Below are 24799 nucleotides of genomic sequence, written 5' to 3'. Positions count from 1 at the left end.
TTACCGAGACTCGAACCCAGATCCCCAGGTCCGAGGTCGAGCGCCTTAGCCGTTTGGCCAACCCCTCTCCCCTGAGAATCATTCACCCATGTGCTCCTATTTATAGTGTGTCATCTAATTACTTTTTTCTACTCTTCACTGGTTTATTTAGTATGCAGTACAAGATATTCCATTCGGGTCAAACTTCCTTTTCGCTCTAGGGCACATTTTGTAGTTTAAGTTCACTTTTTGCGCTTGGACATATGGACTGACTTTTCTGGTTATTTGTCCTCAAACATAGTTATTTATAAAAAATATTGGAGTGCTCCAGTATATTATTTTAAAATAAGTGCAAGGCAAATAAAGTTTCCCTAAGGGGCCAACGGCCAGTATTGCCATACATAAGGATTGCCGAGTACCAAGGCTTCCATGTCTCTTGATGCAACCTCATGCTTATTTCATTCAATTCCCTAAACTTCATGTCTCTTTATTTCTCTCTCACGGGTTCTTCTACATCAGTGCTTTCTCACTTTGGCACTCTTCATTTATTACCTCTTCTTTCTTTTGTACCTTTCCTTGTCTTGCTCTGGGTCAAAGTGTGATGTTGAAAAATAAGTTCTGATTACCAAAAACAAATTCCGTTGTCCACCATTTGCCGTCATCAGATCAAATTTAACACTGGCATGGATAGGTCTGTTAAACAGAGAGGTGGGGCTAGAATGCTCTTGGTAGAGATTTGATTTCTTCACAGCTCTTAGCCTATGAGGGTCTTGGTGTCTAGTGGTGGCACACGCTGGCAGTCATGCCTCTAATTATCGCGTCACGGCCAAAAGATGGCAAAGGCAAACAGTCCTGTAAACTATACCCAGGCTCTCCCTCTAGATGGGAATGGGTACAGGTGACAATCCTGAATCTTCTTGCATTCTCACTTATCAGGCGTAGCACACACAGGAAGGTCTGTTCTCTGTTGTAATGTAACTTTTCTCATTGGTATAGCACAAGCCTACTCATTGCATAGCTCTACTGCCTACTGTAGTCGCTCTCGGAGAAGGTGGAGGAGGCTGCCTACCTTGTCTCACTGCAGTGTCACTCCCTAGAGAGTACCAAGGACAGGCTAGGTACCAATTATGTCCTTACATCTTGCAGGACTAAATGTGAATCTATTACCCAAAACCATATGCTATAGTTCAGTTCAAAAGTTTAATGAAGCTATTAGGAACTAAGTCCAGCGAGGGTCTTCATCCCTTGGAGAGTTAGGAACAAAACTCTCCACCAGGCCAATCACCAATCTTAAGTCTGGATACAGACACCTTTAGTTGTCTGGAACACCTCATGTCATCAGTTCTCCAAACAAGCACAGCTAGAAAAAGTACCAAGAGTGGGTGTTGGTCTGCCCCTTTAAGCCATTGGCTTTCAAGTATTTTTCATGGTTTGCCATTGCTTGAATGAGTTGCCCATAAAGGTCCTGATGTTTTGTGGATGGTTGCATTGTCATATGTGATCCATAAGGTTTTGATGATGGGGCACCAAGTAGTCTTTTCATTACAGTACTGTTGGGGCAGGAATGCCCTCTGCATGGTGAACTGGCATGCATCCCTGCCTTGAGTGCCCAGCTACATGTGAAACCCAGGCAGGCAACAGCTCTCTATATAATGGAAGGTCACCACCCGACAGTGGGTGGCACAGACTGGCAGCAGCGTTCTATTTTACTGAAGGTCATCACCCGGCAGTCGGTGGCAATGATTGACAGCAACTCTCTAACTAAATTTAAATACTAGGTCTGGGTAGAACAGGCTGGCAGCATTTCTATTACTAATATTCTGTGCCTGGTAATGGGTAGCAAAAGCTGGCACCCGCTCTATTAAGGTCCAGGACCCAATGGTGGATGGCAAAGATTTATCAGATCTATTGGCAAAAGTCAGTGCCTGGGGTGGGCAGCAAAGGCTGGCAGCAGCTCAGTGCTTGATGATTGGTGGCAAAGGCTAGTAGCAGCTTTTTTTTGACTAAATTCCAATATCAGGCCTGGGTGGCAAAGGCAGGAAGCAACTTTCTTTTGTACTAAAGATAAATACCAGGTGGTGAGTGGCATAGTTTGGTAGCCACTCTCTATCTTACTAAAGTTCAATACGTGTCAGTGGTACAGGTTGGCACCAGCTCTCTATCTCACTGAAGTTCAATTCCTGTCTTTGGCACAGGATGGCAGAAGGTCTTGATCTCACTAAAGTTTAATATCTGGATGTAGGCAGGCTGACAGCAGCTGCTATCTTACTGCAGTTCATTGCTTGGCTCAGGCACAGGCTGACAGCAGTGTTTTCATCATACTAAAGTTCACCTCCTGGCGGTGGGTGGCACAGGCTGGCAGCAGCTTCCAATCCCAATGAAGTATAATATCCGAAGGTGGCACATGCTGGCAGGTGCTATATACTTTACTACAGTTCAATGCCTGGCTGTGCCAGAGTTTGGAAGAATCTCTCTACCTCACTAAAGTTTAATAGACGCGGGGCAAAAACTGGCAGGAGTTGAATGTCTTAATAAAGTTCAATATCTAGCGGTGGCTGGCAGAGTGTGGCAGCACCCTCTTTTATTGTCACCTATCTCCTGCAATGTATTTAAAGGTGCCTCCACCCCAGGAGGTGGTGTAACAAAACAACATACCACCTCACCCCCGCAGAATGCAGTGATTGGCCCCTACGACTCTCATATCTCACAGATATTTATAGGCTTGGGGTGATAGGGGCATGTGCTGCAGCGGCTGTAGGAGTTTGTGTTACTCCCCTGCCTCCAGGAGCCCCAGTCAGGGTTAGAGAGGAGCCCAACCTCCATTTTGCCTCCATCTTCTTGGTTGCACAGGTGGTTTGGAGGTTCCCAGCTATCCACCACATCCTATACCTATAAGGGCAATTAGGTATTTGCCGACGGGCTAGTCTGACAGGTCTATGTGTGTAACTTTTTTGCCTATTTGTGGGCCTGGTTTATGGTTTGGTGGGCCAATTTTTACTGTTGATTTTCCTGATATCAACACAAACATTGCCTGCTGCAAATTCAAATCCATACATTCTTCCATACTTTGCAAAACACTTATACAGCTTGCCTTTTCAAGTTTAAAACTGCCCCAATTTACAAACATGGGACACTTTCTTAGGTATCTAATTCACTAAAAGGGGACACATTTATTTTGGTTCCCTGGCCTATTTTCTGTCTCAGCCTGACCCGGCGCACATCCTTACTCGCAGTGACCCACCGTGTGGTGTCTGGACAGGTTTAGTTGGAGTCCGGGTGCACGTCCTGCTTGGCAAACATTGCGGCAGAAGCTCTTTGCCCATCCCTTGAGTTTATGGGCAGAGGCAATCCCTCGATAAACAAAGCTCCCGTGCTTTAAGGGGTGGTATGAGGCCAAAGGTGGGGAGGGCGTACCTGGGGAGAGGTGGAAGGGCGTGTGAATGGAACGCCTGTGTACTTGACCCCTCTAATGGTTGAGGCCCAGGACACACCACTCGTTAAGTACATTCCATGATGAAGCAGCAACAGTTCACCTCCGGTCTAAGAACCCAGTTACCCCTCGAATCATCCACTAATTGTGTCTTTGCACTTCACTTTACAGCACTTCATAGTCCTTCAGCTTGTTTTGAGCTACACAAGTACCACATACATATATATTTGGTGCCATCTTTTGTTAATACCTCCCTCCCATTCATGTTACAGTGGACACAAGGGTGTATAATATGCAGCAGCGTAGCCGGTGTGTCATTGGTCCTAGTGCAAGGAAGGAAATGGGCCCATCCGGGATGCTTTTTCAATGATAAAATACAGCAATAATCAGTGTTCAGTGGGAACCTCATGTCACTGGGGTGGGCCCGGTGACACTGCATCTGCTGCATCAATTGAAGCCACGACCCTGGTTATGGGGGCGGTGGAGTACAGGAGTGGTGAGGAGTCAGGAAAGTTTTAGACCTGAGTACTATTCTCAGGTGTGATTTGGGAAGGGGGTGGAGGGGAAGGCTGACCTGTTCTCTTCCTCCTTGTACCATCGGTCCTGCCCAGAACCAAATGTGTTCTCTTCCACATTACTTCTGCATGTCCAAGGCCATTAGGTGTGGGGGTCTCCAACGCTCCATTTTGTCACCTCTACTTTTTAACATATGCATGCTTTACTCGCACACCTGCTCCTTCATGTTAATGTGTAGTTTTATACATGCACAGGGTTTTCAGGTTGGCATGTAAGGATGGGCACTCGCTTATGTTGTTGGATCTCCAGCTATGTAGGAGCAGCAAAGCTCTGTAATAGACTTCGGCTTGAACTGAGTAAAGAACCTGTGTTAGTTCAGCAAGCAGTAAAAAACCTGGTTATTTCAGTATGTAGGCTCTATAGCATGTCTATTGCATGCTACACTCTGTATCTCGAAAGCAGGTGGTAATTGTGCATGGATTTGGCCCCATTATTCCCCCTAGAGGTGTGAAATACATGCAGAATTGGACCCAGTATGCCCGGGTCCACGTGCTATTCCTCATTCTGAGGTAAATAACTTGTAATCCTTGTTAATTTAGGGGAAGAACTGGCCAGAATGAGTGATTCTGGTCCCTAGTATCCAGTGCTTAATATGTAACAAATTAAGTGCCAGGGCCTTCGGCAGGAGGCCACTGCAGCTCGCACGACCGATTGCTCCGGTCAGCAGTGCCAATGACTGTTCCAACATAACTAGGAACCATCACACTCCTAAACGTGTGGCATGTCCCGCTATACCAAGACATTGAAGCTATAAGAATGACTTGGGTAGCAGGTAATACTCATGTATAGTGTATAGTGACTTAATAAACATCTGTTCTTGTGCTCATCTTTAAATTAGATACACAGCGCAACCATGTGACATGCAACATTGTCAATGTTGGCCTTCAAGTGCTGGTGCTGAGCACCGGAAACCACAGGCTCAAATTAAGCACTGGTTACCCTGGCAGAATTAGCAGGGAACTTATAATGATGCTGTAAGTATTTGGAAATGAACCCTATCAGAAAACAGCTTTTCTTCACTAAGACCTTATCTACGAATGCCTGGGAAAATTCCGGCGCCCATGCAAGCAAGCATCGGCAAAGTCAATTCCTCTCGCCTTTGCAATCTGTTCTATTGTTTCTCTATTCTACAGTAGTTGTGTGGATAGTAAGTGTAGATTCTTTGTGTTTGTGCTAATAAAATACTTTTTAATGTTTTGCTGATTAAGTGATGTATGTTGTATGTTTTGCCTCCCTCCGTCGTCCTACTGGCTTTGCAAATGTTTTTGTCAATGTTAGCAAGCTGAAAGCATTAATGCCAGCACTACTTCAATAACACTGGAAACCATTACTGCAGATTACATAAACTTCCTTTGGCACGTGTCCACCAAGCTATAGTACAGGCTTTTGTTAAGCCATTTTGGCATAGCACATAGGGTCTTGGTTCTTTCAGTGGGCAAGGGGGTCTTATTTTAGCCTCCATTCAGTACCGAAGTTGTGTGTATAAGGTATTCATATACAAACCTAATTGAAAAGGCAGCTGAGCTCTGTATATTGTCAAGGCAGATTCATCACAACATATGATAGAAGCGGTAGCTGGTTTGTAGAGTATTGCTGATGCGGTTTGAGGTAAAAGTGTGAATCAATGTCTGTAAATCAATCACCTCTTGCAGCATTATCTCTGTGCAACCCATCAGCGAACTTGAGTCACATGACACAGCACGGAGAAGATGAAGTACACTTTTCACAATACTGCTTTTCTTGTTCCTAAACATTAACTTTTGGAACATGTTTAGTAGCCGCAATACTGTGCACTTACAGTTCCTTTTATAAAATACATAGATGTAAAGTTTTGGGTTTGCATATATGGTTGCAATAATTATTATTAATGCATTCCGCCTCTGTCTGATCATTGGCAGTCTTACGTGTATGTGTAGTTCTCCATTGAAAACAGTTGTAACGAGGGGCTGGGAAGCTAAAGTGGGACTCACACGGGAGGAGACGGAAAGAGCTGCCGACGATGGAGGAGTCAAGCAGCGATGAGGGAGGGGGGTTGGTGTACGAAATAACCCCCTTGGAAAACAGCAAATGTGTAGAGATTAAATCAAGTTTTACAGTGGTATATACATAAATAATGCTAGGAGCATCAACACTACAAAGAAACAAAAGGGAACCTTCCCAAAACGCAGGATGAAAAAAATGAAAAAATAGTGCATATACAGGAACTGAAATAGACAAAAATTAATGGTTTGTTTTATAAAATACATAGATTTAACATTTGGGGTTTGCATATATGGTTGCGTTAATTATTGTTAATGCATTGTGCCTCTATGTGATGATTGGTGGTCTCATGTGTGCATGTAGCTCTCCACTGGAAGCGGTTGTAACAAGGGACTGGGAACCTAAAGTGGGACTCAGAGGGCCGACAATAGAGGGGGCAAGCAGCGATGATGGAGGGTGTGGGTTGATGGTACAAGCGGTGCTAGGAGCATCAACACTACAAAGAAACAAAAAGGAGCCTTCCCAAAACACGGGATGAAAGAAACAAAATAAAATAGTGTGCATACATGGACTGAAATAGACAAAATGTGAAAGGATACAAGTGATAGGCCACTGCTCCGTGGAAGGGTGCATGATACAAGAAGAAGGGACAAAAAACACAGATTACCCACATAGATGCAAGATTTTGGGAAGGACACGCGAACAAAGGAAACAAAAGGAATGAGTGGGTTGTAAGCCCACAGAGTGGGTACAGCATGTCTCGAAGAGACAGCGCATGCGCTGCCTAAGCAAGACTAAAGAATTGTTTGAACAGATGTTAGTGATGGAGAGCGGTAATTTCTTCTGGTAGTTTCTCAATGTAAAACCTCCATGCTACCTCTAATTTACCGCTCAAAAGGTGTTGGGCCCTTCACACCATGTATTACCATCAGGAGAATTTAAATAAAGATGAACAGTCAAAAATGCAATTATTATTCAAGCCAATAAAGAGAGTTGTTGAGTATTTAAAGTCAAAAGTTAAGTTTTTCTCTGACCCTTTATTCATTAGTAAAAATATCAATCAGGTTACAGAATTTGGAAAACAGGGAAAATATCAATAATACAGAACACATTACAGTCTGCATATAAGCATTACATGTAGTTATGAAAAATGTGGCGCAAAAGTCTTAAAGAGTTTCTAAGAAAAATAGTCTTGCAAAGCTAATCAGTACTTAAATAGTTTGCAAAAATATGCTATTAAGAGAAATAAATGCATAAATCAAATAAATCTTTTCAGACCTAATTAATTAGTCAAAACATATTAGCATCTAATCCTATCCTGATCCACTGCACTCTCTGTCTGTCTGTGTCTAAAGAGGAAAGCAGCCCGCCCTTCACAGGCCTCAAAGGAATGTGGCATGAACTGCCAAGATATGACGTGGAAGCAAGAAACCTCCCCCTGACACTCCTCGGACGCAAGCCCGCCCTTCAGCAATCTCCCGGGACGTTTCTCGTACCTAACCCATAGAAGCCAGCTGAGCTGAGAAAAAGAAGAAGTGCCAGCCCCCATCCAGAGAGGACAGTATTTATACCATAATTATTGGCAGAGTACACAAAGATGTAACATTTTTCAGTAAAACCTTTACGTGATTGGTCAGTCATGATGCATGAGGTCACACTTCCCTGACTCATTCTAAAAACCTGACTTCACTAGTCTTAACAAAAGAAGCATACATGAATAACTCCATTTATAAACATTTGCAACATTTACTAGGAAAAATGTTTCAATCTAATTCATCCTTCCTTCCTTCTCAGCGCAGTAGATGGACACTTTTAACTAACTGGTACATTGGCACAGTTACAAAAATTCAGGTTGTCCTTGACTTTTTGTCATGAGGAAAGCTGCCACAGTCTGCGCATGCTCCCTTCTCATTAAATTGCAAGCCATAGCCTTGATGGATTCACAGGCAGCCATGTTTTGTGTAGGCCCCAAAAATAAAACAAACACAAAGATAATATTAATTTCATGTAAATCAGTCCATTATGTATCCCAAGTGCATTATTAATTCACACACATTATAAAAAGAGGTGTTATTAACTGAAAATGTTTATCAAAATATGCAACAAGTCAAAGTCTATTAAGACAGGAATAATTAATGTAGATTATATGGGATGGGCTGGGAAGAGAGAAACACATTCTATTAATCTTCAAAGCTAAAAAGGCCACGTTTCTCTAGACTGTAAAAAATACACATGTAAATTCAGCAAAAGCATTTTCAGGCCTCACTTTCATGTTTTTCATGTGCCATGTTTTTAACCTGCACCAAAATGTGCGTTGCAATTTAAATGCAGCCTGTCTGAAGCACAAAAAAAAATAAACAATGCATGACTGCAGATGAAATCTGCTCCATCATTAGATTTATGGGTAAGTCTGTAAAATACAACCGTCAGATTTTTCACCTGATTCATCTGCTGGTTAAATCTTCCTACATTTACTGGGTGAAAAATACCAGGTAACTATAACAGGGCATTCGGATTTTGGTCCACTTTTTGCCAACATCCATGTTATGTCACATTTTGAGAACAAAACTTCTAATTGCTATTATGTATCTTATCCAATAAATAACCAACCCCAGGGTGTCATTATTTCTAGAATGAGATAAATAACAATGCAATTATGAAGAGCTCGTAATGGTGGTATGTGAAGATCTCTGCTAGCTGCACTACAAATTGATGGCAGCTGTGATGGATACCCCCATACCCTCTAAACAGGATTACAATTTAGGCAAATTCATAGACCCAAACCTTTCTCTCGACAAACAGGTGGCCAAGGTCTCAAGCTTCTGGTTTCTTCAAATCAAATGTTCAAAGAAGATACCACCATAGAGTCATGTGGATCATCACATCTGAATCGTGAATGTCCTAGTGCAATCAAGACTGTATCCGATTTACCTAGTTGCTACCATCACTCTCCTGAAGATACTCCCAATGGTGCAGAAAGCATCAGCTCGCCTCACCTCAAGACTTACCGGTGGAGATGACATCAGTTCCATCATTTTTTAGTTCTTCGCTAGTTCCCAGTCTATTTAAGAGCCCTCTTTAAATCACTTGGCATTGTACACATCCATTTTTCAATCTTCTCGTGTTTTTTTTTTGGCTGTAACGTTCAAACAGCGCAAGCCATGGCACTTTCTTCATTCAGCTCACCAGGACCTTCTGAATCTGCCCAAAAGCAAACCAGTCTTCTTTGGGAACAGTGCATTTATGGTGGCTGAAACTTAGGCCTGAAAATTCTTGCCCACTCGACTTCAACTAGTACCATCCCTCCGGATTTAATGTGAACACCTTAAGACATGTTTTTTTCAACTAATAAATCTTCCCTTTAAGGCTCATCTCCTCTTTTTTACCTGCCTTTTACTGTTGTTATTTTTAGCTTTGCTACCAGTCTTTTTTTTTTTTGTAACTTTTTATTATATAAAACAAAAGGAAACAACACATCAAACATACAATCAAGGCAATACAGCAATAATACAGCCATTAGGCGTGCGCTCAAGGAGGACGGGAGACATATGACAACAGGAGAAAAGATTTTTTGAATACAGATGAGGGGAGGGTGCCAAAGGTAGAATTGCATATGAACAGCACAATATACCACAGTTAGAAGGAATTTAGGTCAGGGCGACTGGGAGGGACTAGGAATCGCAGTGAGTGGGGGCGTACAGATATCTCCACGGTATGAGTTCCACTGGTTCCAAATCTTCCCCCATTTTTTGGGTCTGCCGCTTGCCATATACACTGTCTTCTCTCTGAACATGCACCAGTCCAGACTCTCTTTCCAAGCAGTCACTGTAGGTGGCCTCGGGGACCCCCACAGCTGTGCAATATCCCTCTTCGCAACCATATTGGCAAGAGTCACCCACCGAAGCTGCGACACGTCATAATCATTCGGACCCCACACATTCAATAAACATTGTCGGGCTTCCGGCATCATCACAACACCCATTACTTCATCCATCACTTCATGTATACGTTTCCAAAATCGCACCACTTCAGGGCATTCCCATATGATATGGAGATAGATGCCAAGAAGACCACACCCACGCCTACACTTGCCATCCGTGACATAGATTCTGTGGAGGATCTTGAGTTGGACCAGACGGAGGCGGGCCGGAATCGCCACCTCCCTGGGAGAGGAGATCGCGGACTGCCAGTCCTCATCATCCAGTTCAATACCATCAGCAATCCAAGCTTCACGAAGGCGATCAAGCAGACTCGATCGGTCATTAATCATTTTCTTATAGAACAATGAGATAGTACTGTCTGGTACATAACCGTCTAGTATACGATCTTCGAGGGGGGAGGCTTCCGGAATATCACTACCCACTGGCAACACAGAGTTCAGAGCATGGCGTACCTGGACATAACGAAATGTTTCCCTGTCACTCAGCTTATACTCTACTTGCAGATCCGAGAAGGTCTTCACCCCTCCTTTAACCCAGAGATCACGCACTTTACTAATACCGATCGTGTCCCATTGATCAAACCCCCTCGTCTTCCATAGGCCACCCAACTTCGCAGAGGCATAGAGCGGAGTTGCACCAGTTAGTTTATCACTCCAGCCCATAGCCGCCGTTGCGCTATGCCAAACCTGCACGGCTATAGCGGTAAGTCCCGAGAGTTGTGAACGCGAGGGTCCCGAATAAAGCGACCTGTAGTAATCACCACCCGGGAGCAGCCACTTATCCATTTCAAATGCTGGATTCAACGCCGGGCCATACATCCCGTGGTTGATGGCAGCAACGTGGGAGGCCCAATAATACCTACGAATATCCGGGAGCGCTATACCGCCATCATAACAGGGAAGTGTCAATTTTGGAAGAGCGATGCGTGAACGTCCGTTCCATATTAATTGCCTCTGCAACGATTCTACTTCCCGAAAATATTTTGACGGGACGACATCAAAACTATTCTGAAGTGCGTATAGGAACCGCGGTAAGGACATCATTTTAAAAAGGGCCGCACGCCCTAGGGGAGATAACGGTAATTTACGCCAACGCTCTACATCGGAGCGCAACCTTTGGAGTGGGGGGAGTAAATTGCGTTCATAGCGAACCGCCGGATCCAACGAGATAAACACACCCAAGTACTTAAAGCCAGACTGCGACAACTGGATGGGACAGCCCCGCGGCAAACGAGGGACATCACCCGCAAGTACATAAATGTAGGATTTCGACCAATTAATGATAAGGCCCGAGTTCTTCCCGAAGGAGTTAAGTACGTCAAACAATACGTTGAGCGATTTTTGGGGAGATGTAAGGAACAATAAAATATCATCTGCGTATAAGGAAATGCGATCTTCAAATTCCGGCGTCCAGCGTATACCCTTCATCGAAGGTTCCCACCGTAGCCAAGCGGCGAGTGGCTCCAACGCCAAAGCAAAGAGGAGCGGGGACAACGGACAACCCTGCCGCGTGCCCCTCCCAAGAGTGAAAGGCACGGAGACACGGCCATTAACCACCACCTGTGCCAGTGGCGTTTCATACAGGAGTTTGACCCAGCCAATAAAACCAGCGCCGAATCCAAATTTGGCGAGTACCGCCCAGAGATAAGACCATTCGAGTGTATCAAAGGCCATCGTGGCGTCCAAGGACGCCAAGATGGCCTGTTCACGCAGCGTCGGGGCCCTCGCGAGAACACCATGCAAACGTCGCAAGTTTAATGCCGTGTTACGGTGCGGGATAAAACCCGATTGATCCGGATGAATCAGGTCGCTAATAACCGTAATCAGACGATTAGCAAGCAGTTTGGCGAGGATCTTAGGCTCCGCATTTAAGAGCGAAATGGGTCTATAAGACGAGCAGCGATCCCGTGGTTTACCCTCATTATGGATCACCACAATGGTAGCAAGACACTGATCTCTGGGGAGGGAGCCACAGTCTCGCGCAGCCAAAAACATATCACAGAGATAGGGAGCTAGAGTATCAGGGCGTAATTTATACAGTTCATCAGGAAGGCCATTGGGACCCAGAGCCTTGCCGGAACAAATGGAGCATAGCGCGAGAGCCACCTCATCCACTGAGGGCGTGGCATCCAAACAGTCTCGATCCGATTCCGACAAACATGGAAGTGCTATATCTCGAAGCAACAATTGCGAATCCTCCTCGGGCCTGTCGGACACCGAGGTATAGACCTCTCGAAAATAATCAGCAAAGCATTCAACAATTTCAACAGGGTCCGTTACACGCACACCACCACATGTCTCAATCACCGGAACCACTCGACTTGCTCTCTCCCTTCTGTCCAGCCAGGCAATCAATTTTCCTGCTTTATCACCCACATCATATAGCCGTCCCTGCTGTTCCCTACTCATCATCTTTGCCGCATCAGTAACCAAAGTTTTATATTCTACTTGTTTAAGGCGGAGGACATGTAATGCTTCTCGAGACACCTCTCGATCCAATGCAGTCTCCAGGTCTGTGATTTCAGTCTCGAGCTGAACAATTGCCTCATTTTTACATTTCTTAGCACACCCCACCAAAGACAATGCCTGTCCCCTGAACACAGTCTTATAAGCTTCCCATAACGAAACAGGCGAGGATACAGAACCAGCATTCTCAGTAAAATACAGATCAAATGATTTAATCAATTCAGTGCGAGTCTTAGGGTTAAGAAGATACCAGGGGTTAATCGGGGCCACCCTCCCTTCGGCGCCGATGCTAAGATTAAAATGAAACCAAACAGGGGAGTGATCTGATATACCCCGGGCCAAGTGTCTAATCTCTCCAATCGAAGGGGACAGGGCAGCTGGTATCAGGATATAATCCAATCTAGAAAGACTACCATGAGCTCCCGAATGGAAAGTAAACTGCGTTTGCTCTGGATGCATTAGTCTCCAACAATCTATAAGTCCCAATGTTTCCAGGAAGTCACCCAACCAGGATTGCGCAGCAGGAAGATCTCGGGCGGATAGCGGTCTATTCTGCCAGAAATGACGGAGTTAAAATCACCACCCAGTATCAAAACACCCTCCGGGAGACCCAGAACCATCCGCCCCAGGTCCGTAAATGTCGTGGATTGTAAGCCCGGAGGGACATACACCGACACCAACGAAATTGGTTTTCCCTCCCACCGCCCAACAAGTGCAACATATCGACCCCTGGCATCAAGGATCACATCGTCAACCTCGAGGGGGAGGGAAACCCTGAGCAAAATACCCACTCCTCTAGAACTAGATGTAAATCCAGAATGGGCAGCAAGACGATAACCCCGTCTATTAAGAGCGTGACAAGTATTTCCTAGCAAGTGTGTCTCTTGTAGCAAAACGACATCAGGCGAAAGGCGCCGCAACAGCTGCATAACCACCCCTCTCTTTATCCGATCACCCAACCCATTCACATTCCAGCATAATACCCTCAACCCTCTACCCCCATCCAGATCCACAATGAACTCCCATCGCAAAACGAGCATCACACCAATGTCAAAGATAATGAAAGTACCTTGCCTTGATAAAGAAAAAACAAACAATCCCAAAACATGGCCCTCCCTCCCCCAAGGTTCAATCATAGCATTTATATCAATCATAGCATTTATATAGCGCACTACTCACCCAGAGGGTCTCAAGGCGCTAGGTGAGGGGGGTCCGCTACTGTTCGAACAGCCAGGTCTTGAGTTGCTTCCTGAAGGCAAGGTGGTCCTGGGTCAGGCGGAGGTGGGTCGGGAGGGAGTTCCAAGTCTTGGCGGCGAGGTAGGAGAAGGACCGTCCCCCTGTGGTGGCTCTTCGGATGGGGGGGGACGGCGGCGAGGGTGTGGCTGGTCGATCGAAGCTGGCGTTTGGGAGCGTAGAAGTTGAGGCGGCTGTTGAGGTATCCTGGGCCTTGGTTGTGTAGGGCTTTGTGTGCGTGGGTGAGGAGACGGAAGGTGATTCTCTTGTTGACCGGGAGCCAGTGCAGGTCTCTCAGGTGTCCGGAGATGTGGCTGCGACGGGGGATGTCCAGGATGAGTCGTGCTGAGGCGTTCTGGATCCGCTGGAGTCTTTTCTGGAGTTTGGCGGTGGTTCCGGCGTAGAGGGAGTTTCTGTAGTCCAGACGGCTGGTGACGAGGGCCTGGGTGACCGTCTTCCTGGTCTCGGTGGGGATCCACCGGAAGATCTTACGTAGCATGCGCAGGACGTTGAAGCACGACGAGGAGACGGCGTTGACTTGTCTGGTCATGGAGAGGGAGGAGTCCAGTATGAAGCCCAGGTTGCGTGCGTGGTCTGTTGGTTTGGGTGCGCTGCCTAGGGCGGGGGGCCACCAGGAGTCATCCCAGGCGGAAGGTGAGGATCCCAGGATGAGGACTTCCGTCTTGTCCGATTTCAGCTTCAGGCGGCTGTTCTTCATCCATTCGGCTACCTCTTTCATCCCTTCGTGAAGGTTGGCTCTGGCGGTGGTGGGGTCGTTGGTGAGGGAGAGGATCAGCTGGGTGTCGTCGGCGTAGGAGATGATGTTGAGGTTGTGCTGGCGTGCGATGTTAGCGAGGGGGCTCATGTAGACGTTGAAGAGGGTTGGGCTGAGCGAGGAGCCTTGAGGGACGCCGCAGATGACTTCGGTGGCTTCTGATCTGAACGGGGGGAGGTGGACTCTCTGTGTCCTTCCGGCGAGGAAGGAGGTGATCCACTCTAGTGCCTTCTCCTGGATTCCGACGTTGCTGAGGCGCTGCACTAGTGTACGGTGGCAGACAGTGTCGAAGGCCGCGGAGAGGTCCAGGAGGATGAGGGCCGCCGTTTCTCCGTTGTCGAGCAGGGCTCGGATGTCATCGGTGGCTGCCATCAGGGCGGTCTCGGTGCTGTGGTTGGCCCGGAAACCAGACTGCGAGAGGTCGAGGGATCCGTTCGTCTCGAGGAAGGCGGCCAGCTGCTTGTTGACGGTCTTCTCGATGACTTTTGCAGGGAACGGGAGCAGCGAGATGGGGCGGTAGTTCTTGAGGTCGGTGGGGTCGGCTGAAGGCTTCTTTAGTAGAGCGCTGAGTTCGGCGTGCTTCCGGGAAGGTGGCGGTGGTGAAGGAGGTGTTGATGATGTCCTGCAGGTGGGGTGCGATGACAGCTTCGGCCTTGTTGAAGACGTGGTGAGGGCAGGGGTCGGTCGGAGATCCGGAGTGGATGGAGTACATCGTGCGGACGGTGTCTTCGATGCTGATCGGGGTCCAGGCGCGGAGGGTGGTGGTGGGGGGCGGTGGTTCGGTCATGGCGTGCGTCGGTTGAATGCTGAAGCTGTTGTGTATGTCCGTGATCTTGTTGTGGAAGTGGGTGGCGAGGGAGTTGCAGAGGTCTTGCGAAGGGGTGATGTCGTTGTTTCCGGCGTTGGGGTTGGAGAGCTCTTTAACGATGTTGAAGAGTTCCTTGCTGTTGTGTGCGTTGTTGTCCAGTCGTTCCTTGAATGCAGTTTTCCCCTTGGAGAGCTCTTTAACGATGTTGAAGAGTTCTTTGCTGTTGTGTGCGTTGTTGTCCAGTCGTTCCTTGAATGCAGTTCACCCCTTGAAAGCCCATTCGTTGTTTCTGGACCGATTGAGAAAAGTTCCCAACACAACTCCTCCCCACCCTGCACCCCTGCTCCGACTCAAAAGCCACCCCAATTTGCAGTGTGCCTGTCGCCCTAACAATTACAAACAAAGAACTAATCTACACAAAGAAAACCCCAGAGGAGGAAAGGGGTCCCGCCATCCCCACTACCTCCCAAGATACGAATGGAATGATCAAGGAAGTCAGTGAGCCTCAGCTGGATACGTTGAATAGTGTTCGGGACACAGGCACCATAATCATTCTTGGTCCATCAGTCCCCCCTCAGCACCACCAGCATGTTCCTGGCCAGCACGGCGAGCCGGCAAAGTGTCCAACCAATCACTTGCTTCCTCAGGCCTGACAAAGAAGAATGTTCGATTGTCATATTCAACACGCAGTCGGGCCGGGAATAAGATAGCGTATTTTAGTTCCATGTCTCTTAATCGCCGTTTCACCCCTTGAAAGCCCATTCGTTGTTTCTGAACCGATTGAGAAAAGTCCGGATAAAAGTTCACAGCAGCGTTCTCGAACTGCGTAGGGCCGCTTGTCCGTGCCGCCTGCAGAATGGCGTCGCGATCTCTGAAATTGAAGATCCGTGCAATAATCGGACGGGGGGAAAACCGGGCTTCGCCTGTCCCCCTGGCACTCTGCACGCACGTTCGATGGCAAAGAATTTGCTCAGGCCCTTGGGTGCAAGATGATTAAGAATGAGGTCCTCCACTCGAAGAACAGTGGCGAGTGAACTAGAATCTTCCGGGACCCCAATAATACGCACGTTGTTGCGCTGTGCACGGCTTTCAAAATCCTCCAAGCGACGAGCAAAAAAGTCATTAGCAGAACTAAGGTTGCGTACTTCTGTTTGCAAGTCGGACACATCCGTGGTAAGGCTGGATGTCTTTAGGTCCAATGACTTCACCTTCTCGTTCGTCTTGGCCAAATCAGTTCGAATGAGGTTGACATCAATAGCCACCGTGTCCAACTTCAGAGCCAGGGCTTCATACTGTTGGCCAATAGAAGACTGAATACCAGCAATGGCGCCCATCACGTCCTGTATCCTTAATTCCGCCAATACAGCAGGATCGTCGACAGCCTCCTCCCGGGCCTTAGGTGCTCCACCAGGGGATCCTTTAGAAAGTGTGTAGCGATCCATGACATTCGTCTGGGTTGAACCTCCACAGATAGTGGTCTTGACTTTCCGTTTTTCACCCTCGGGCTTGCCCGTCACGGGGAGCCGGGTGCCCCGGAGGGAGGCTTGGGATCTGGTCCAAATGGCTCCTTAAAATTCACACACAAGAATACAGGAGGCGAAGTTGAGCCAATTTGAGTCCACAGCCAGACGGTCGCTAGCTCGAAGCTCAATGAGCTGGCATCGGAGCTCGTCCGATCAACAAACACACCGCAGATAGGAGACAGTGCGCTGGAGAAACGAAACCGAAAGTGAAGTGAGGCTGTGGTCTGATCCCCTCAAGCCGTTGTTGTTAAATTACGACCTGGGCACTGCTACAACTCAAGGTCCAGGCTGTTCCATGGAGAAGGCCACAAATTTCAGGACGGGAGAACTCGGGGACCCTGCGTCCGATTCCGACCCAAAAACCTGCTAGTATATCAGCCGGGTTGTGTCTTCAATGACCTTCCATCAAATCAGGATATTATCCAGGATAAATGCGGGAGGCAGCAAGGGTCCTCGGGAGCCCTGTGCTCACGCGGCCATCTCGGATGCGCGCGTAGCTCCTCCCCCCTTTGTTACCAGTCTTGTCTCCAGGTATGTTGCTGGAGCCGACCACTGCTGTAAAACTGTTACGGATACTCAAAATCTTTGACAAGTATTCTGGTTTCTGAATACATTGGAGGAAATCAGTGTTGTATCCGCTCTTTTGATATGGCTGGCTTTAAATATCTTGGAATCGATACTATGAGGAACCAGGAAATGTTCCTACATATAAATGTATACATGGGCCTTGGCACATTGCAAGAATAAATGGGGGTACTGATGGAGTTTGCAGGGGTCTCTTTTTAGGGATGTTTAAAATGACTGTATTACTTATATTCATATACGTCCTCAAAAATGCACCATACTGGTTTATGAGTATAAGTAAAGGCTGAAATAAGGATGCTCCTGTGAGATGGGAACTTGTCCAGAATAGCACTTGGAAAACTGGTCAGGGAGATCTATGTGGGGGGACTGATACCCAATAGCAAATAGTGAAAGTCTATTCAGAAACATTAAACTATTACTACACACTCTGGTAGCCCATATACCAAGGGGAATGAGCAATCATTGAGGAAGTTTCCCCACTGGAAGATAGAATGTTGTCCGTGGTAATACCACATAAAGCCATATCCCTAATTTATAAGATAATAATAAACAATATACTAGACCCACTGGAGGACTTAAAGGGAAAATGGGTGGAATATCTGGGCCCATTTTCTAGAGGGGTAATGGGAAGAGGCGCTAGGTGCTCCTAGAGAGGTCTCTATAAGGACTAGTGCAACAAAAAATGCAGCACAAAGCCTATCCCCCCAGCATACTCCTTCGCAAATTGGTAGTGGGACGACTGGTCGTTGTTTAAGTGGGTGGAAAAAAAATCATTTTCTTTACATACTATGAGAATGTCCACAGAGGTCCTTTGGATGGGAGTGGGAATGTGTCATGCGAATCTGACATTCTTCCAGGAGCCACCACCAGATAAATGGGCAGTATTAGATCTGGAATGAGATCACTATGCAATGATAATCCAAAATGATTTACAGATTGGAGCGTATGGTGGCCATGAGAAATGTTGTCCAGCGGTAAGGTGTGGCTCCCCTTCCAGAGCTGACGAATAGAAAATGGACATGGATTGGTGCACATGGACTGAAAAACAGATATATGAAGAGAGGGTATTCCCCCAAAAATGGGAAAGATAAGGTTGCCTTGGACGACAAATGAGGGTCTGCCCTGAATTCTATATATTGATGGCTTATCTGGGCCTAGGGTGGATGGTTAGGTTTTAGGGACATGGTGTGCTAAAAAAACAAAGGGTATATGGCCAATGTATTTCTTATAATGTGCTTGGAGTACTTACTGCAAGGTTGTGATGGAGACTGTTGTTCGTTGCAAACTTTCAATAAAAAGATAAATATAACATATATAATTCTTCGAACCAGGCAAAATTGCTCGGAAGAGGTAGAGTTTGCTCTACAGGCCTAAGAGATGCACCAAATATTTAAAGAAAGAGGATACCCCATTGAGGTTTTGGAAGGCGCCCTTTGAAGGGTAAAGGAAAAGAAACGTGAGAACCTGTTGGTGGTGAAACCAAAAGCTGTTGCAAACAAGAATGATTTGGAGGTCTAGATATATCATGGATTATGACAGGTCCTACTTTGAGATTAGAGAATTGTTTAACCAGAACTGGAAGATCCTTAAATGGACAAAAACGTAAGGATCTATTGCCAGAACATCTGCTTATAACATACAGGAAAACAGCCTCATTAGGAGACCTGTAACCAGAAGTTACCTGAATCCTGAACAACTGGTGAGATCTAGAATTGGCAATTAGTTGTCAAGCGAAAAGAAAAGATTTTGGAAGTGCTTAAAGAGTAACGACTGCAATTATGGACACAGCTTAAATACATTTGGGACGATGCATGGGAAAAAGAACAAAATAAATGAATGAATAACATGTGAAACCACATTTGTGTTTTATATTTTAGAATGGGAAGTACTGTAAATAAACGTAAACTACGCATTTTACAACATCTTTGTGCAATAAAGAATAAGGACTTTTCATGCACCATGGCAAAGCAAAGGAAGTGCATAATGGAAATGCCAGCTGGTATGCAACATGAAGCAAAGAAGCCCCGGAGTGGTAAGAGAGAATTTAACTTGAGAAGAGCAGAGTCAAAGTGGATAATTCTGATGGGAACGGAGCACCAGTGGGGTTTGAATGCAGACACTGAACTTCAGGTCCAACTGTGATCTCTGCCTCTTTTAAACTGATCATTTTTACAGCAGAGTATTAAGGCAATGTTCCCAGATCATCACTCTACCATTTGTTTTTTTTCTCTCTTATAGTGTTATTTGCACTTTATTGAACTTGCACCTTTGTGAGATTCACAGTTTGCTGAATGTGTTATAAATATGTTGACAAGAAGGTGCTGACAACATATGCAGTAATATTTAAATTGAGAGAATATCTTTACATATAATGCATAAAATTGTGATCTGCGAAATAATGCTTTGCACTTGTGTTCGAGTTTATATGTATATTATTGCATGATCCTTCTTAGAAATAGTTAGATGTTCCTGTGGACATATTAGCGTTATCACTTGTACTTTACAGACATTTTCTAGGCCAAACTTGATTTTTAATTAATGACTTTTACATTGCATTCTCTTGCATTCTCTTGCACCATATCTGCACTTAACTGTATTTACAATTTGTAAACAAAAAAGTGCTGAAAACATATCTGTGCATGAAGTTCTGAGAACATAGACAATGTTACTTAACACATTTGCACTTTAAATTAATCTGAAGTACTGTACGCGGATAATGCACTAAGTTGAGAAATTGCTAATGCATTTGCACTTTATAACACAGGGAGATGCTCCAATTGTTGTATTTGAAATTTTTGAAAAATAAGTACTGGACATATATCTGTGCATAACGTTTTGAGCAAAAGACACACAGATGATGGACAGAATGCAGAGCAAATCAAACATTCACCCCCAGACAAAAGATCTGGGTTAAATCCATTGTTTTTTTTAGCTGATTAGCATATGGCTGGGATTAAGCTGGAATGGCTTGGGAAGCAAATAAATCAATTGATTTAGGCCCAGATCTCTGTACTGGGATGAATGTTTGACATTGTTCAACATTCTGTCCATCAATTGTTCTTTTTGCATTTTTACCCCGAGTGGGACGGGTTTACCCAGACGTGGATCCTGTGCTTTTCATGCTGGAGTCAAGCCACCTTAGATGATAAGGGGTGAAACCCAGATACCAGTCCTAGGGTATGCCCAGACGTGGGTCCCGTGCTTTCCATGATGCTGGAGTCAAGCTAGCCTGGCTGATGAGGGGTGAAACCCCGAAACATATCCTAGGGCGATTGTTTTCCAGTCCAGGGGGAACCTGGCCTGGCAGTTTGTGCTGAACTGTTCTCATGGGTAACAAGGTCAAGACTGATTTGAATATGGCTGGGTTTAAACTGGAATGGCATGGGAAGCAAAAAAGATGGATTTAGGCCCAGATCTCTTTACTGGGGGGAATGTTTGACATTGTTCCACATTCTGTCCATCAATTTTTCTTTTTGCATTTGTCAACCCGAGTGGGACGGGTATGCCCAGACATGATTTCCATGCCTTCCATGCCGCTGGAGTCAAGCTAGCTTGGCTAATGAGGGGTAAAACCCCAAAACCGGTCCTAGGAGTATTGTTTTCCAGTCCAGAGAGAACCTGGCCTGGCAGTTTGGGCTGCACTGTTGCCATTGGGAACAGGGTCAAGACTAATTTGCACATGGCTGGGTTTAAACTGGAATGGCATGGGAAGCAAAAAATAATGGATTTAGGCCCAGATCTCTTTAATGGGGTGTATGTTTGACATTCTTCAACATTCTGTCCATCAATTGTTCTTTTTGCATTTATCACCCGAGTGGGACAGGTATGCCCTGTAAGGATCCACAAGCTGTTTCCGCAGAAGTGCCAGGAACCGATGATAGGCCCAACGCCTCCCTCTTGCACCACCGCGTCTATCAGACCATAGCACGTGAGGGTGACAAAGAGGGAAAGGAGGGAACACAACAAGGGAAGGAGGGGAGCAGACACCTTGGACCAGAAGCTTCAGCAGGTTGAACACAGGCACTGTAATAAAGAGGACAATTAACAGTGTACAGATGAAAACACCACAACTGCCCTTTCTTCCCTGTTCTTCACCTCTCCTGTTATTATTACCTAAGGATAATCCTAAGGTCTTCCCTCGAGCACCACACGTACCCCTCGTTAACTGCCACTAATAATCTCTCAATGCTAGTCTCTCTGAGTTGACCTAAAAGGAAAGAGATAAACAATGAGATACTGCGGTATGTTCCTATTCTGTGAGAAATATATCTAATCATAGAGAACTTAGCCTAGTGTGAGGTGTAAGGGCAGGGAAGGTGTTTGATGCTTTAAGAGGCGTTGGTTGTTTGGAGATATCTGTACCAAGAAAAGACCTACTGATAACATGTGTTTACAGAAACACCATAAACTATAATATATAAATAGCGCCAGGCGCCTGTACCAGATCTTCAGTGATTCTGAGGCTGTAACCCCTGCCAATTCTGACACACCAACTGGCTGTCTGATGATGCCGCAAAATAATAATGAAAAATAATGGCCAGGGGGAAAGTAACAGAGTAACACAGGCGGACCACTAGTCCCACAATGCCCCAGAAAGACTCCACGTCTGCTCTGCCCAAGTCCAGCGGCCAACGGTAACCAAGTCCGGCTGACGGGCGGAACCGGGAGTAACAAACGGGAATTCCCCCTTGGGAGCAAAGGAGAGCTTTAGCCGGCGCTGTGGGGGAATGAGGAATAAAGAGACGCTAAGCCCACTATAAAGGATCCAAAGCGGGAGCGTCTTTCCTGAATATTAAAGGTTCGCCAGGAGCGAACAGACACCCACTCGATACCTGAGTGAATACCGAGGAGCGTAGATTACCGGAGGAACCGGAGACTTGCTGGACGAGAAGAGTACCAGCGCGAAGAGTATACAAGCAGGAACAATTGCGGAACGGGCTTAGGGCGGAAGTGACGCGACGCATAGGGGAGCACGAACACTAGAGCGCGAAGCGTCGGTCTCTAGGGAAGTCAGGCTTTTGACATCGGCCTGACTCCCTCGCTCAAACCAGTCCTAGGATTCTTGTTTTCCAGTCCAGGGAGAACCTGGTCTGGCAGTTTGTGCTGAACTGTTCCCATGGGGAACAGGGTCAAGACTGATTTGAATATGGCTGGGTTTAAACTGGAATGGCATGGGAAGCAATAAAATGATGGATTTAGGCCCAGATCTCTTTACTGGGGTGTATGTTTGACATTGTTCAACATTCTGTCCATCAATTGTTCTTTTTGCAGTTGTCACCCCAAGTGGGACGGGTATGCCCAGACATGGGTCTCGTGCTTTCCATGCCGCTGGAGTCAAGCAAGCCTGGCTAATGAGGGGTAACCGGTCCTGGCATGGCTGGGTTTAAACTGGAATGACATGGGAAGCAAAATAACAATGGATTTAGGGAGAATTCTCTGTCTAGGAGTGCATGTTTGACACTGTTTAACTTTCTGTCCATCAATTGTTCTTTTTACATTTGTCACCCCGAGTGGGACAGGTATGCCCAGACATGAGTCTTGTGCTTTCCATGCCGCTGGAGTGAAGCAAGCCTGGCTGATGAGGGGTAAAACCCCAAAACCGGTCCTAGGATTCTTGTTTTCCAGTCCAGGGAGAACCTGGCCTGGCAGTTTGTGCTGGGGTCAAGACTGATTTGAATATGGCTGGGTTTAAACTGGAATGGCATGGGAAGCAACAAAATGATGAATTCAGGCCCAGTTCTCTTTACTGGGGTGTATGTTTGACATTGTTCAACATTCTGTCCATCATTTGTTCTTTTTGCATTTGTCACCCGGAGTGGGACGGGTATGCCCAGACATGGGTCTCGTGCTTTCCATGCCGCTGGAGTCAAGCAAGCCTGGCTGATGAGGGGTGAAACCCCGAAACCGGTCCTAGGATTCCAGTATTCTAGTCCAGAGAGAACCTGGCCTGGCAGTTTAAGCTGAACTGTTCCCATGGGGAACAGGGTCAAGACTGATTTGCATATGACTGGGTTTAAATTGAATGGCATGGGAAGCAACAAAACGATGAACTTAGGCCCAGATCTTTGTTAAGGGGTGAATGTTTGACATTGTTCAACATTCTGATCATCAATTCTTCTTTTTGCATTTTAGGTATGCCCCGTCCTGGGTCCTGCGCTTTCCATGCCTGGAGTCAAGCTAGCCTGGCTGATGAGGAGTGAAAACCCAAACCTGGTCCTAGAATGCTTGTTTTCCAGTCCAGGGAGAACCTGGCCTTGTAGTTCGGGCTGAACTGTTGCCATGGGGATCAGTGTCAAGACTGATTTTCATATGTTAGGTTCAAACTGGAATGGCATGGGAGGCAAATAAACGATGGCTTGAGGCCCAGAACTCTTTACTGGGGTGAATGTGTGGCATTGTTAAACATTCTGTCCATTAATTGTTCTTTTTGCATAAAGTTTTGAGAACACAGATGATGTTCCATAATGCATTTGCACTTTAAATTAATCTGAAGTACTGTATGCCGATATTGCACTGAGTTGAGGAATCGCCAATGCATCTGCACTTTATAACACAGGGAAACACTCCAGTTATTGCATAAAAAATTGCGAAGTTTGGAGTGATCTTATGCATGTGCATCTTGATTGGGAAATTCAGTACAGCATGCATATTTTTGCACAAAGTCCTATGAACATAGATGACATTATTTATTGCATTTGCACTTTAATGAATCTGAAGTACTATATGTGAAGATTGCACTGAGCTTGGGAAATTGTTAATGCATTTGCACTTTAAACCACATGGAGACATTCAATCATACCTTCCTGTATAAACAATGGGGCATATTTATGAGAAAATGGTGCAGATTGGTCCCACCAGCAATTTTGCAGCGCTGAGCTGCGTCATTTTCTAAGTGGACGAATTGGCTGTTTTTACAACAATACAGCACATTCCTGTACTCACGGCTGAGCCGGTTAACAAAAATAGCCTAGCACCACCGCAGGCACCCTTGCACCCTGGTGCAAGGGTGCCTGCATTGCAGGGATGATTGTTGTTGTGCAGGATGGGACACATTCCAGCAAAAAAAACCAGTCATAAATGGCAGAATCTAAAACACATCGAAAGAGCAAAAACTAGGACAAATAAAAGTATTACTACTCGTTGTGCCACTCTTATGCCTTCTTTGGGGAGGTGTACGGTTTTGTCGCTGCCTTATATTTACAGATTCTTGTAAACCTAGAGCAGTGTCAAAAAGCAATGGGTGTTGCGTGGGACCACCTACAGCAACATCAATTGCACACCCTTTTGCCGCAGAAAACTGCATGAAGAAGAACCATATTTACAAGACGCTTTAAGTCACGCAAAGTGGCTTGTGCTACCTTGTAAATAGGAATCAGGGCACACTGCCACCGGAGCTTTGCAAAAAGGGATGCTCCGTAGGTGCAATGCACTTGTAAATATGCCCCATTGTGTCAATTACAGCATCACCAATTTATCTCATGGTACTTTACCGACAAGTATTGAT

The 24799-nt window shown here is 45.9% G+C and overlaps 1 long non-coding RNA gene across 1 annotated transcript in view; it reads left to right on the top strand.

Annotated features, from left to right (window-relative positions):
* The window catches only part of LOC144773058 (uncharacterized), a 42408-nt gene extending 18768 nt beyond the window's left edge, over positions 1 to 23640 (top strand). Inside the window, exons 2-3 of the long non-coding RNA XR_013599911.1 lie at positions 19173 to 19327; positions 23428 to 23640. This is a non-coding gene — a long non-coding RNA (uncharacterized LOC144773058). The remainder of the gene's footprint in view (positions 1 to 19172; positions 19328 to 23427) is intronic.
* The last annotated feature ends 1159 nt before the right edge of the window (positions 23641 to 24799 follow it).

Source organism: Lissotriton helveticus, chromosome 1_1, assembly GCF_964261635.1.
Source record: "Lissotriton helveticus chromosome 1_1, aLisHel1.1, whole genome shotgun sequence".
NCBI classification, from domain to species: Eukaryota; Metazoa; Chordata; class Amphibia; order Caudata; family Salamandridae; genus Lissotriton; species Lissotriton helveticus.
The sequence above is the reverse complement of the archived record's forward strand: the minus strand, read 5'-3'. Positions and strand labels throughout refer to the sequence as shown.